Raw genomic sequence first — 16473 nt, 5'->3', positions numbered from 1 at the left:
TATTTACGAACATTTTTATGATTTCATCTGACATCGTCAAAGTTTACATCGTCTTTACATCTTGGCTGCCTGAGGAAACACCGCTCCCCGCGTTATAGAGAGACCAACTCCCTATGAGTCGTCCGTTGTCTACAACGTCCAGCTTACGACTGACTAGAATCTCCCCCAATCTACATCTCATTACGTGTCTCAGACCAACAGCTGATGTAACTTCAATCTAGTTATTTGCATATGAAAACCAAAACCATGTTCACATCAGTTTTCTATAGTCACACTCCTTTTGTAGCGATATTATTATTTCGGCTGTCAATCACTTTTTACCCAATTTTATTGTCTATTTTTCTTATCATAATAATCGTTCCAGCGACCGCCATTGCTCGAATCAAATAATAATAATAATAATAATAATAATAATAATAATAATAATAATAATAATGTTTTGATCCTTGGTCCTACTTGACACAGTCAACACGGATAATACGCTATGATAATAGCCCAAAGGGTCAGAACATTACACACTTACATTTGCAGTTTCCTTAATAACTAATACTTTACTTCTACTACTCTTAGTATCGCGTACTGCATTTTAACTATCCCCCACATATTTTTAAAAAACTAATATAAAAGTATTTGAAACAACATTTAAAATAAATATTCATCAGCACTCCATCATCTTAACTTTTTTTCTATTACTTCTCAGTTATGTATATTTTTTAAAATATTTATCCCCGTATCTCGTATATACTCTATAAGTAATTTCCTTACTTTTAAACACTTCTTATTATTTCGTTATAAAATGTAATAGATATTATGGACATTAATATGCAATTCAGTCATGATTATATATGTAAAGCATTATCAAGAACACAGGCTGTATCTTCAATTATGTCTATCTTCACATGTTCCAAGTTCCCCTAAGCTGAACGATCGACTAGGGCAATTATGATAAATTGGGGCATCTACTCCTCAAAACTGTCTGCCTTTTCCTTTTCACTCCGCACACACCACAACCCATAAGATTTAAATAATTAATTTTAACAATGCCATACCCACAAAATTATTCGTGCAAATGTAGTCCACTTCTTTATTTATTGTGTTCTACTTTTTCTCATTTTCTTTTATTCAGTCTATATCTTATTACTTCTTAATTTAATCATTGATGATTTTTGATTTGTTTTTTTTCCTCTGATCACCTTTCTTTTTCTTTCTACTATGTAGGGAAACGTGCGACTTACCTAATTCGCACGTGTGCATAATTCAACGGGTTGGTCGTGGAATGAAATGAATGAAGAAGAAAGAAACAAAAATGGCTGTCTTATCTCTTTATATGCCTGCAATGTGACCACCCGATATGTAAATGAGATGCTCCTGGTTGGAGATAGAAGAGGGTTGATTTTTTAGAGGGTTGTTCATTTTGAAGTTGGATTTCAAAGAAATAAGTTTAATTAGCAGAAGTACGCTGGGGGTTGAGAGAAGGTGCGTTACGTGTACAGAAGGTGGAAGTTTGGACAAAAGTGTAAACCTTACCCAGGAAATTATTGGTGTGACGGGCGGAAGAAATAACACTCAAGTTATTGAATTGTAAGCTATTTCGGCTCTCGGTGTGCGGTGGCTCGAAAGGCAGAAAATGGACAGATTCGACTTTCGCTTGATACTTGAGTTTGATGGATCTACCACTGGACCGTCTGTCGTCGAATGGGTGGAAAAGGCTGAAAAAATCTCTACACTGTGCAGAATTAAAGAACCAGCCACAGTAATTCCTTTGAGGTTAACCGGAGGGGTCTATTCAATCTACCAGCAACTCGGAGATGAACCAGACTGGGATACGATCAAACACAGCCTGTATACAGCGTTTGGTGCAGATCCGTTTGTTGCATGCCAACAGTTCACGAGCCGGCGACTTCACCCCAAGGAAACCGTTGATGTGTATCTAGCCGACCTACCAAAGTTGTCGGTACCATTTGGTGGGGTTAACGATAAGATATTAAGATGTGCTTTTTAGTAGGCTTACCCGAGAAAGACGAATACTGCCCACCCGCCGTGATTGTGAAACATCGGCTATATCACCACGAGAGGGAATGATGAAACATACTGAGGAAGATGGAACCGAGGAAGTGATGCTTCCGATTATTCGAAGGAGTACCCGACAAAGACGGATACTGCCCCCTTGCCCTGATTGTGAAACACCGCATAGGGAACCACAATGGGGGATAATGGAACAGACTAGTGGCAATAACGGTGGTAATGAGGAAGATGTCAATGAGGAAGTGCTTCCCCGATTCTTCGAAGAAGTACCCGACAAAGACGACTACCCCCCTGCCCTGTGTGTGATCATGAGATAAGGGGGGTGTAGGAAAACGTGTGATTTTCCTAATTAGCACGTGTGCATAATTCAACGGATCGGTCGTGGAATGAAATGAATGAAGAAGAAAGAAATAAAAATGGCTGCCTTATCTTTTTATACGTCTGCAATGTGACCACCCGATATGCAAATGAGATGCCCCTGGTTGGAGATAAAAGAGGGTTGATTTTTTAGAAGGTTGTTCCTTTTGAAGTTGGATTTCGAAGAAATAAGTTGAATTAGCAGAAGTACGTTGGGAGTTGAGAGAAGGTGCATTACGTTTACAGAAGTTGGAAGTTTGGACAAAAGTATTAACCTTACCCAGGAAATTATTGGTGTGACGGGCGGAAGAAATAAAAAACAAGTTATTGAATTATAAGCTATTTCTATTCTTTTTTCTCCTCTTCCTTCTTTTATGGAGATAATTACCTTAACTGTTTATCTATTTACGTTCAATAGCATGTATAATCTACATTAGGTTGTTCTTTTTGTGATTATGTGTGTCTGCTTGCCCCTTTTCATTTTTTTTCTATTAAAGACGGATTATCTGACTAAGCAGTTCGTACGATTGGCCTGTATCTGCTGAAATAAACTTACGTACTGCATTCACTAAAGGTAATAGTATATATATATATATATATATATATATATATATATATATATATATATATATATATATATATATATATATATATACACACATATATATACATGCATACGCGATTGGAAGAAAAATGTTGCACTAGAAGTATTTGATAATAAATATTTCTTCAGAAAAGCAAATTACAAAGTTGTCAATTAAAAAATCATTTCATATCGAGTCTCCGTTTTTTTATGATTGCAGTATTTTTAATATAGTCTGAGATAGTTTTCAAAACAATTTGCCGCCTGTTCATGTAACGATTTTTCTTCGAGAGCTGATATTACAAATTTTCTGAGAAACACAACGGTTTATCGCTAAAGATTAGTTTCTGCTAAGCTCCACACATCAAAGTGAAAAGTAGAAACACGTTTTTAAGATATTTCCGTTGAACTGTGGAGTTTTTCTGGATATGGTTTACTCTTACACCTCGTTACATAATATACTTTCATTAACATATTATACTTTTAAAAGGAATGAATTTTAGAAAAGGGAATCGCATAATGTTTAAATTACATTTTTATGGTCAGTTAAGTGACTTTTTTTCTTATCATTTTATTGTAGCTCAGGATAACGCATCTGGCAGGATGCCAGACATTAATTTGCTTTCTCATACATTCAAACCAAGAGTTTTTATTGATTGTAACCGGCTCTTTAAGTACAACTGTCTGAATGACTCTTACATTCAGTTCATTAGTCATATACGAGATATATATTATTTTTCCCATGTTCCTATAATTACAGGAAATGATTGAGATCTTCATTAGATTCAAGTTTCTTTTCATGTCATGCATAAGACATAGGAATTTCGTGTTCTTTTTCCCTCTCAGCTCTATTGAAGGCAGCATTATTGAATATACTGATTCCTACTGAGACAATATATTCACCATTCTTGTGATATACACTAAACCAGATTTTATAGCTCTGTTTGCTCGATACGTGTCTAAAGAGAACCAGTGAGTTATAGTGAATAGTGGATGACAGTTTTAACTGTTATTATTACTCTATGCTCCTAGAATTGCTGATGCATTTGATTGTCAAATTCTTAAAAACTGCCGAATGTCAGAAACTTATATATCGTCAAATCAATTAGAAAGGAGTAACAGATGACAAACATTTTCTTTCTTACTTTTCCGATATTCATCTGATAATATTTTATGTAATGATGTTCTTCATTTTCTATTTAATATATTTACTTGCACGTTGTTTTAGTGTTTAGCTTTCTATCTCTAGATGAGTTTGCTTTCATTATATATTATTTGAGAACTGCATAATCTAATATTTTCACAGTTTATTTCCATATTTTCCATAAAATATGATGAGCACAGGAATCCTCCTCTAGACCACAGTGCCGTGAGGTGTAACGCGAGATGCTACCTGCAATACAAATTCAATACTTCGAGGCATTATAAACACATTAAGTCATGACAATAACATTTTACATTACATCCTACTGGAAACACCATCATGATCGCAACATGTTAAGGTGAAGGAATCTCTATTGTGTTCTAATGTATATTTCGTTTTAACACCGCTATCAGTTGTCACCGGAACTAATTCTACATGTTCCACAGAATGTGTGATTACACCGACTGTAACTAGCTGGTAGATACATTTACCTTGCATGATCTTTTCTAGGTTCTGCTCTATAAATGATAATCCCTCTCTTGTCAATGTTCGCCCATTCTTATTGGCTGAGCACTAAAAGATCTCATAATCCGGAATCAAGTTATTCGCTATATAAACAAATGCTTCCTTATTATAAAACATGGCGTCATGAAGCGACATTATTTCCCATACAGTCAATTCATTTTATGCATAGTTTATGTCAGAGCTCCGAAAAATGTGCGTCTTTTATATTAAGGTGTGTCCTAAAAATAAGAAACAAAGCAAGATACAAAAGACAACATATATAAGTGCAGTTGTAAGTAGTTTTTTTTCAAAACGACTGTGGCGCGCACGTTTCCTCATGATGAAAATTACAGTTTCTTAGGTTTTATTACCACGACGACGACGTCTTCGTCAAAACATACACAACCTTACAGTTTCTCGAGTTGTTACGACACATAAGGACGTTTTCATCAAAATAAAACGAACGTAAAGTTTCTTGGGTTTTACCAGTAAACACACTAAGTGTACATTAGTGATGTTTCAAACAATTGCGTTACATGTATATCTATATCTTAAATCTTCTAGCTCCCAAATATATGCGTCTTTAATATTAAGATTTCTCCTTAGCAAAAAAATAAACATATAAATAAAACACATTAAACTATTTTGTGCGTTTGCCAATACAATCTACAATCCAAACTATCAACGAGCAACGCTAGTCTCAGACAATACTACTACTAACGCTTCATAAAATAATATATAGAAATTAGACTGTATTTGCCTAGGGGAGAAGGACTAGAGGTCTCAGAGATAACACACCAACATAGAGCAACAATAGTGAACACAGACCAGTATCTTAGAAGCTCCCAGCCTCACACCCTCTCAATGGTTCATGCACATCAAAAGACAGAAGCCAGCAGAACAACATCAGTCACCCAGCTGGCTAAAAGTTTTGGTCAGGGCTGACCCACATATGAAACTGAAAGACTAAAGAAGCCTGACACAGAAATGGCAAGAAAAAGCCAGAAGAAATATACTGGTACCTTCTTAATGCGGAACCTTGAAGAGTGTGACCAGCATCAGCGTGCAACGTATTTTCTTGGGGAACTCTCCCAGTAATACATAGACAAAGAAGGTTCCTTGAACTTGCTGAGGACGGGAAACTTCCACGGAGATCAGTTAAGGGATATAATTACTGCTCAAGCTCAAGGACTGGTGACGAATGCATTGAAGAATCTGGCAGTGCCACTAATGACAACAAATGCATATTCTGCTACAAGGATTTGGAAAGTGTGAGTCATCTGGTGTCAAGTTGAAAGGGGGTGGTTAGTACACAGCGAGGCATGATGGAGTATTAAGTACCTCAACTGGATCATCTGTAAAGAATTTAGCATCCAATGTAGCAGCAAATCATGGGAACATCATCCTAAAAGAACAGTTTGAAATTACTTATATACCATACATTACGATCCTGTAATCCCTACAGCCACATACGTTTAAAATGCTGCGTTAAAATCTGACGCTTATATAGAATGTCAGAAAGAGTTGCAACCTTCGTTGAAGTGAGTATCCCTATTGATGGAGGTCTGAACAGAGTAGAACGGGAGAAACAAACCAAATATCAAGGTCTCATGTATGATATGAAAGGAGACTGGAATCTTAGAGAGATATCAATCATACCAGTTATTATAGCTGCCACAGGGCTTATGAAGAGGAACTTGCCATAAAAATTGGACAATCCCCTTTTTATAAAGAGGAGCCCCTCCAACATCTTGGGTTAACAAAGCCAGCCAAAGTTGGGGAAAGAACCCACAAAAAACTGCCTTACACTAAAAGATAACTGCCTGATTTCTATGGCGTGATATTTGACCTCATTTTTTAATACTTAAATAAATTCTAACGTTAGTCTGCAACTCTCATTTGCTGGTGCAGCGTGAACAATGTCAGTTTCTTTTACACTTTATTTTCCGCCTTCGCCTCAAGGCTCCTGGTTCGATCCTACCGACCTATATATCAAAACCCGTTTTTGTTACTCCAACACACACACATAGAAAACCCCGGGCAATGCCGGATATCCCCGCTAGTAACTACTAAAGGATTTATGTACAAAGGCTAAGCTCTTATAATTATCATATTCCATAACCCATTCTTTACCTTATAAAAGAACAGTAACTAACATTCAAATATGGCGTCACTCATATACATATTTCGCCCGTTCTCAACTGCATTGTCATTATAGTCATGTGAGATCAAAAAATATAAGAGAAACAAAATCATGAAATTAACGTTCAATAACCAGTTTTCATGCTTTCTTTAACAAAGTTTAATGTACGCTATCCACTAAAAGAATCCCATTCGTTGTCGGCGTTGACGTAAAAATAACAACAAAATGAAACTGTTCTTGCAATCGAGCCTCTTTTACATTGAACCCATATTGTACCTATTTACTATGCCTCCCCACGGGACAGAGTTAGACACCATGGCCGTTTTTTAACGTGGAGAAAAGGTACAAAAATAAAAATTGTCTCAGTCGTGAAGGATTTATCCTCCACCGACAGAGAACAAGAAAATGAAGTGTAGCATCTGAAGAACAGATACTACACTTTGATCTTGACCAAAAGTAAGAGTGGTATTCCGTTTCACTTTATTTTTTTATTCTAGTTTACATATTGTCTTTCGCAAATTATAATATCACACTTTCTTTTGGCCCTGTCGATGGGGTATTAGAATACGCCGACTGCCCCCCCCCCTGCAGAGGGTAAAAGTCCCTCAATGGGGGTCCTGGATATGACCTTAAACTATATCCAGTGGTGAGGCCCCAGCTTGTGGGCTTTTGGGAGTGTTGAGCCACCCTTTAATTATCATTGCTCCCAGGTCCACTCTGACCTGGAGTGGTAGTACCTGTTTGGGTCACAACTATGGGTTAAATAGAAACCGACGTGAAAAGAACAAATATATTCGATTAACAAAATTTTTCTTCAAAATCTTTGGATTCGGCATTAAATAACCCGAAAAGGGTTGATATGCCGTAAAACAAAACAACCAACCAACCAACCCCACTTTCTTTTAGAACATTTAAAACGCACTGCCCAATAAAACACTCTACTTCGTAGTCGAATATCACAACATGCAGTTTGCCTCATTTAAAACTTCGCCCCTGTTTTATCTCATTGAAACGACTTCACACTAAGACACCTTGTCCGTTAGATTTCTTTTCTGTTGTTCACGCAACACATACTTTGATATACATCTAACATATGGAACCTCTCTTACATATTTTTAACAGCTTTATTTAAACATATTCTGCAGCATACTAGAACTTGACATTTAAGCTACTATATTATAAAAAAATATCGACAAAAAATTTTTTCCGATCTCAAACTGTTAATATAAATATTATTTTACATTTACGATAACGTTTCATGTGAAACGGAAATACCCGTACATCGTTTTATAGTTGCCGAGGGTCCAATTGATAATAATCTGCAGATATAGTTGGACCATGACTGCAATGCCAATATTTCTAGTTGTGGGTTCAGATTGTCCAGGTACACCCTAACATGGTTTGGCAAATCTGAACAATGCTGATACTAGTCTTTTGATTTCGCCTTATCAGTTTTCGTCTTTATTTATACTTTTTTTGCGATTATCATCGATGACAGGCATAAATTTCCAAATATAGAATTGGTACAATTGAACAATGCTGCTTCTATCATTGGCTATATTTTATTTTACACTTATTCGTATATTTTTAGGCGATTTTCAGCGCGTAGAAGCTTATAGTTTGAGTTATAACGTTTACTCCAATGAACACCCACTTTTTGGCCACAAATCTTGTCACTGCTTTAACTAGCATTAAAAGTTTTCCTTTTTTTATAACTTCGCAAATTCATAGAAGGTCTATCATAGATTACATGGTTAGCTTTCACATTACCAAAAACACATTGGAAAACTTGTATATACCTTATAAAGGGGGGAAATTTAACGGTTAGGGGCAGAATTAATAACTGAAGTGGCAGAACAGTAATTGGAACCCGATCATTAACAATTGATCCCCAACTGTTGCAGTCCTTAAATATACTACCTTAATTTTTATTAAATCTAAAAATTAAGACTGTAATTCATGATAATTGCCGAAAAAAGATAAATTAAAAAGAAAGTATTAAAAGGTAATAAAAATTATTGTTCAATGAGACATAGTATAAAAATTCACTCCGACATAAATATTTTTTTACATGGGAGTCACCACTTATAAAGGACCAGAAGCCACTCGGGGATAAGGGTTATTGTGTGTACAGTGATTTAGTATTGGAGATTTGATAAAGTGTCTTACTAAAGGGGGCGGTTGTTAAGGAATTTGTTTACATTGGACTTGAAGAAATCCAGGTTGTATTCAGGTGGGAAACAGGCAACATGAACAGAGTTCCAGAGGCTTGCACTTCTAAGAAAGAAGCTTTGTTCATGAAATCTACGTTTTGATTTTGGCACAGATAAGGAGTGGGGGAAATCATTGACAGTGGTTTAAGCTAGACGGGTGTTTTTCGTGAAAGATTGGCGGGGTGGGGCCAGAGATTAGAGCTCAGACGAGCACCTGCCATGGTAGTAATGATAAAACAAAGATAGGCTCGTAACGTCTCTCCTGTGGGAGAGAGCTTGCAGGGAAGGGAAAAGGGCATTACCCACTAAGCCACGAAGTCTATTTTGAACTCTGTCAAGGCAGGATAGGCTGTTTTTAGTAGCTCCTGCCCAGATGTGGCAGCAGTACTCTATCCTTGGACGTACTCGGCTTTTATATAGATAGAGAGTTGCATCAGGGGTGAGGTATATTCTGGAGCGGTGGAAGTGTCCTAACATTTTTCCAGCGACGTTTGCAACTGACTTGATGTACGTATTCCATTTCAGGTCAGGGGTAAACGTCAAGCCCAGGAGCTTATCAAAACATGGAGCCTCCCCTAGACGAAAGCAACCCATTTCAATTGATGCCAGAGGGGGGATCAGAGCGTTGATGATGTAAAGATAAGAGTTTGGTTTTAGATGCATTAAAAGTAACCAGCCACCTCCTCCCCACTGAACAACGCGCTCAAGATCAGAGGAGAGAGAATCAGAGAGAACTTTTTCATTTACAGCCTTTGATCTGATGCATAGATGTAAACGAATGTTTTAAGTATGTGCTTTGGGAGATCATTGATGCATATCAGGAAGAGAGTTAGGGCCAGGATAGACCCCTGAGGAACACCAGCCTTAATATTGAGCGCCTCTGATTTCTGCCCATCAATCACTAGTTGATTTGTTAAATTTTGATTATAAATTACATCTGCATGGTAAAGCATGCTGTCAAATAGCCAACCTTTATTTAACACCTCAGATAAAATCACAGTATGATCACATCACAAAATAAAATCCCCATGTAAAAAAAGTATTATAACACAAAGTTGTTACCCTGGGGGTCTACATTATTTTAACCAGTGGCGCTAGTTCCCGCTATTTTACTGGGCCGGAAGTAGCTCGCACTAACAACCATAGTTTATTTTTTTATATGAGAAATATATCTATGGCCAGAAACGCCAATACACGGGCCCTGTTAGTATATTATATATATATATATATATATATATATATATATATATATATATATATATATATAGTAATTTATAAAATATATATGGCGATTAAGCTACACTGAATATTCTGCGTTTCATCCAACTATAGGATTCGTCAGGCTTATGCGCAAATTCTGTCGTTGCTTCTTGTTTTTATACATGTTGAGTATTACTAGTTGGCCAATCAGCTTTCTAGTATCAACCGCGCCCCTTCCTACAAGCCAATGGGCATGCATTTTATCAAACAAATGATCTGTTTTAGAGCTAGGTTAGTGGTTTTAGGTGGCCGTTCTACTTCTTTTTTTATTTTTATTTTTATATACATATAAATATACCTATGTGTACACAATAATGCACATATATATATACACGCATATATATATATATATATATATGTATGTATATATTCCTATATGCGTGTGATCGTTTATGTATATTCATGTTTATTTAATTTATTTATTTGTTTGTTTTCTATTGTTATTGTTAGTTTTAAAGCTATTTTGTATCGCTATCCTAGAGTAAGTTTTATTTTGTGAACACAGTTGTTTGCTATTTCCCGCCTACAGTTTAATAGATTTTGAGGTTCTTTAAAGTACAGGATAGAACATTTTTCATGGAGGCATAATTTACATGGGCCGTCTAAATGTCTGCATGTGGTAGCTTGTCTTATTATTTTCCATTCGACTACCGGCGAATGCCCGCTTTCTTTGAGTTCCCAGTATTTATTCGCTAGTGTTGTTTTTATACGGTGTTTTTTTATTTTTGAATGTGCTTTTGTGGTCATAGTATCGGGTTTTGAAATCTAAGGAAGTCATGCCTATGTAATATTTTTTGTTATTCGGGTTTTCTTTTGCAAATATTGTTGCTTGATAGACTACGCTATTTGTTAGACATTTGTTTTGGACTGGGCAAAGTGTGCGGTGTCTACAATTGCATTTATCTTGTTCGTTATTAATATTTTTATTTATGGTATGGTTGTACTTGTCCGGGGTTGGTTTGTTATTATTATTATTATTATTATTATTATTATTATTATTATTATTATTATTTCTGCTAGTGCTGTTTTTATTTCTGTCCTGGTGTCTACTTTTTTATTGTTTATTTTGTTGTTGTTTACATTGTTTTCATTTAGTATTTTGTTATTATGTGCCTTAATTATCATCTCTAAATTTTCGCAACAACTGTAAGATAACTTCAAGGTATTTTTATTGAAGATTTTGTGCAAGGGGTTGGTTGCGGGAAAGTGTTTTTCAATAAGATCTAGAAATTTCTTGCCAAGTTTTGTTTTTAACATTTAATTGTATGGGGCCGTATACCGAATTATAGTTCTTTTTCTTCTGTTTTTAATTTTATTATAGTTGTTGGTGTTTTGTTGTTTATATTTGATATCTATATTTTTGTATCCACTGTTTTTTAGGGCTGTTTCGTAAATGTTGGATGACCTGTTAAATGCATTTTCATCGCTTGAGTTATTACTGAGTCTACTTACGATCGAGTTAGGAATATGTTTTATAATTGATGGTGGGTGGTTGGACTTAGGGTTTACGTAAATTGGAGTAGCGTTATCTTTTAAGTATGGTTCATATGTGTTTTTATCTAAGTTTAACGTGACGTCCAGGAAGTTTGTTATATTTATGTTAGCTGATATGTCCGCTTTTAGGCCTAATTTTTTCATTTCTTTGTGTATGATTGTCTTAAAGTTTTCTCCCTTGACTTTGTTGGAGTTTTTATTATAGCTAGTCCGTCATCTCTATATAGGCCGATATCCGTAGTATCGAATATGCTTGTGAGCGTATATAGAATGAATAATCCCACAAGATCTGATGCCTCTGCAGAGTCTCTGGCACCCATCGCCAAATCGAATGAAGTTTTCATTTTATTTTTTATCCATTGGTTATTGTTATTTATTAGAACTGATTTTCTACATTTTTTAATTATGTTGATTTCTTCTGAGGATAGTAAATTTATGTGAATAAATGAAATAGTTATATATATATATATATATATATATATATATATATATATATATATATGCAACGTCTTGTCAGACGAGAGCCACTCGCTCAGTCACTAAAAATCCATGTGCCCGAATATGACTTTTAAGCCCTGCCAGCGACTTGTATATTTTTAAGCAGACATGACACTGAAAACGCTCACTGATTGGTATGAGACTAACAGCAGCGGAACCTGTATTATCGTGGACTTTCATGTGATTAACAAAACCTGCCTTAGACAACAGAGCCCGATCTCACACCTTACAGATCCAGAGATCTCCATGGTTGAGCGGCAAGGTTGGCATTTCCTACATGCCCTCTTAATCTTCGCTCGGTCTATTTTGGCTGCTTCATAGTGTTCTGCACCCCTGTATATCAGTGTCCTCCACTGCTTGCGATCATACGCTAGGGACTCCCAACTGTCAACAGGGAAATGAAAGCTCACCAGACTCTCCTTGATGCTATCACGAAAACGTTTTTGGGGCTTGTGCTGGGGTCTTTTTCCAATAAAGAGCTCACCATAGAACAATTGTTTTGGGAGACGATAGTCTTCAAACCGGATGAGACGACCCGCCAAACGCAACTGGTTCTTAATAACAATGGTAGCAATACTGGTTGTTTTGGCCTTTTTAAGACACATGTATCAGGGACAAAGCTATACCACTTGAAACCAAGAATATGTCTAAGGCAGTGCTGATGGAACCTCTCGAGCAATTCTATATGTGACCGGTACAAGGTCCAAGTTTCAGATGCGTAGATTAGGGAGGGTACTACACATGCTTGATGTACTGAAATTTTAGTTGTCACGGTCAGATCACTGTCAGACCAGACTGTATCTTGTAACCTTCCAAAAGCATTAGATGCCTTGCTGATTCTCTGTCTTATTTCCGCATTAAGAGTGCCATCATTTGATAAGGCACTCCCAAGGTAGACAAAATTTTTTACGACTTCAAGGCGCTTTCCACAGACGAAGATATCATGTTCCATATACAGATCATTTGGAGCGGGAGTGTACATGACTTTAATTTTCTTAATGCTAACTGTCAGTCCGAAGCAGGTACAAGCATTTGTAAAGAGATCCATCACTAGTTGCATATCTACTCGGGAGTGTGTTAGCAGGTCAGCATCATCAGCATACAACAGTTTCCTAACAAGTCCATCACTAACAAGTGTTTTGGCTTGGAATCTTCTGAGGTTGAACACCTTTCCAGTCCTTCTGAATCTAATATAAACACCCATATTACAATCATGGAAACCATACCAGAGCACAGCAGACAACTAGAGCGAACACATTTTGGTGCAGCTATATCACCCTGCTTCACACCATTATCAATGGGGAATTCTTCCGAAAGCTGACTATTGAAGTTGACGCGACCTTTCATACTATGATGAAGTTGCTTGAACTTGTCTGTAAAAGCAGGCGTATAGCCAAATTTTTAGGGCACTTTCCAGAGATCCTCACGGTTGACTGTGTCAAACGCCTTGGTCAAGTCCACAAACACCTGGTAAAGAGACATACGCTGTTCAATACATTTTTCCAAGAGCTGTCTAGCAGAAAACACCATATCCACAGTTCCTCGCCCTACTCTAAAACAAGACTGGGATTCCGGAAGGATATTAGGACATACATACTTTTCCAATGTGTTTAGCAAGAGCCGTGCAAATACCTTTCCAACCGCAATCAGCAGCGAGATACCTCGATAATTTCCACAATCAGATCATGTACCCTTTCCTTTGTACAACATAACCAAGATGGCATTTACCCAATCTTGGCCAAGCGGGTAACCCTGCCATACTGACAGTATCAAAGAGTGGACCACTGGACCACACAATGTACATTGACACAACCATGTATCAGCAGCTCAACAGGTATGCCATCCAGCCCAGGGGCTTTGTTCGAGTTTATCTGTTTTATGCAGTCAACTGTTTCCACAAGAGTCGGTTCAACATCAAGTTCCGGACAAAAGGAACATCGAGGGATGCTTTCTATTGCAACAACATCAACATTGGATGGGTTATGAAAAAGGTCATGAAAGCGTTAATGCAATCGATGCTTAATTTCATCTGAGGTTTTCAGCAAGGTTTTCCCGTCCTTCGCCAGGAGTGGTGTAGTTGAAGAGGATTTCGGACCATAAGCCTGATGAAGCAAAGTGTAGAATGTCTGGACATCTCTGTGATCGTAGGCAGACAGTATCTCCCTGGAGAGGTTAGACCACCATTTGTTTTTTATTTGGCACAAACAACACTGAACCTCACTCCAAACAGAAGAAAAGTGGCCAGCGAGCGCTGGCTTGTTCAGAGGTGACGAGTTGAGAAGTTTAAAATAAGTTTCCCGCTTTCTATCAATTTGAGTCTTAATTTGATCAAAATTATCAGCAAACCAATCTCTATGTCTGGGGACCTTCCATCCAAGACCTTCAACACCTTTTTGGTATATTGTATCTCTTATTGTCTCCCAGTCACAATCTGAGAAATCGACCTGGTGAAAAGCAGATTTCAAGGAAATTCGTACGATTTGATACTTCAATTTGGAAACATCAATACGTTTAGGCACTTTGACACCATTGAAACGGCTTTTTTTGCGAACTGTAATTCTCAGTTTAGCTCTAACCATTAAATATACATAATTATATATATATACATATATATATAAATACACACATATACAACTATACACATATATATATATACATATAAATACATATACATATATATACATATATATACATATACATATATACACATTAATACATATATATATACATATATATACATATACATATATATATATACATATACATATATACACATATAGACATATATATACATATATACACATGCACATATACACATACATACATAAATATATACATACATGTATATACATATATACATATACATATATACATACCTAGATATGCATATATATGAATATATATATACATATATATATATATATATATATATATATATGTATACATATATATAGATATATATATATACATATAGATATATATACATATAAACATACATATTTACATATATATACATATTTACATGCATATTTACATATATATACATATATACATGCATATTTACATATATACATACATATGTAAATATATATATACATACATACATACATATGCATACATATATACATATACATACATATATACATACATAAATACATATATACATATATATATACACACATATATATATACACACATACATACACACACATATATATCTATATACACACATATATACATATATATATACATATATACATATATACACACATATATACATATATATACATATATATAAACATATATATACACATATATACATACATATACTATACATAAATAAACATACATATATACATATGTACATATATATACAAACATATATACATATATATATACATATGCATAGATATATATGCATACATTTACATATATATATACATACATATATACACACATATATACATATATACACACATATATATGCATATATATACATATATATATATATTCATATATATACGTTTATACATATATATGCATATATATAAACATATATATATCCATATATACGTATATACATATATATACGTACATACATATATATATATATCCATATATATACACACATATATATATACATACGTATATACATATATATATATACATTTATATACATACATATAAATACATACATATATATAGGGAACTGCATGTATATACACACGTATATATGTATGAGTGTGTGAATATATATATATATATGTATATATATATGTATATATATTTAGATACATATATTCACGCATATCTACATACAAACACTTACATATATTCACAAATCTTTATGAATACATACACATAAACACATATATTCATAAATATATATACACATACACATTATACACTTACATACACATATACATTACCTATATACATAGAGATATACATTATATATATGCATACAAATATCCCATGTATATCCATACACATATACCTTCTATATGCATACACATATACCTTTTATATGCATACATATATACATTATATACATATGCATGTACATACGCATTAGATATATATGCAGGCACACACGCATTACATATATATGCATGCGCATATACATTATGTATATCTGCATACACATATACAATGTATATCTGCATACACATATATATTATATATCTGCATACACATACGTTATATATATATGCATACGCATATATATTAAATATATGCGTACATATATATT

This window comes from Euprymna scolopes, chromosome 5 (assembly GCF_053919585.1).
Source record: "Euprymna scolopes isolate OS-2025 chromosome 5, ASM5391958v1, whole genome shotgun sequence".
NCBI classification, from domain to species: Eukaryota; Metazoa; Mollusca; class Cephalopoda; order Sepiida; family Sepiolidae; genus Euprymna; species Euprymna scolopes.
This window is presented reverse-complemented; position numbering follows the sequence as displayed.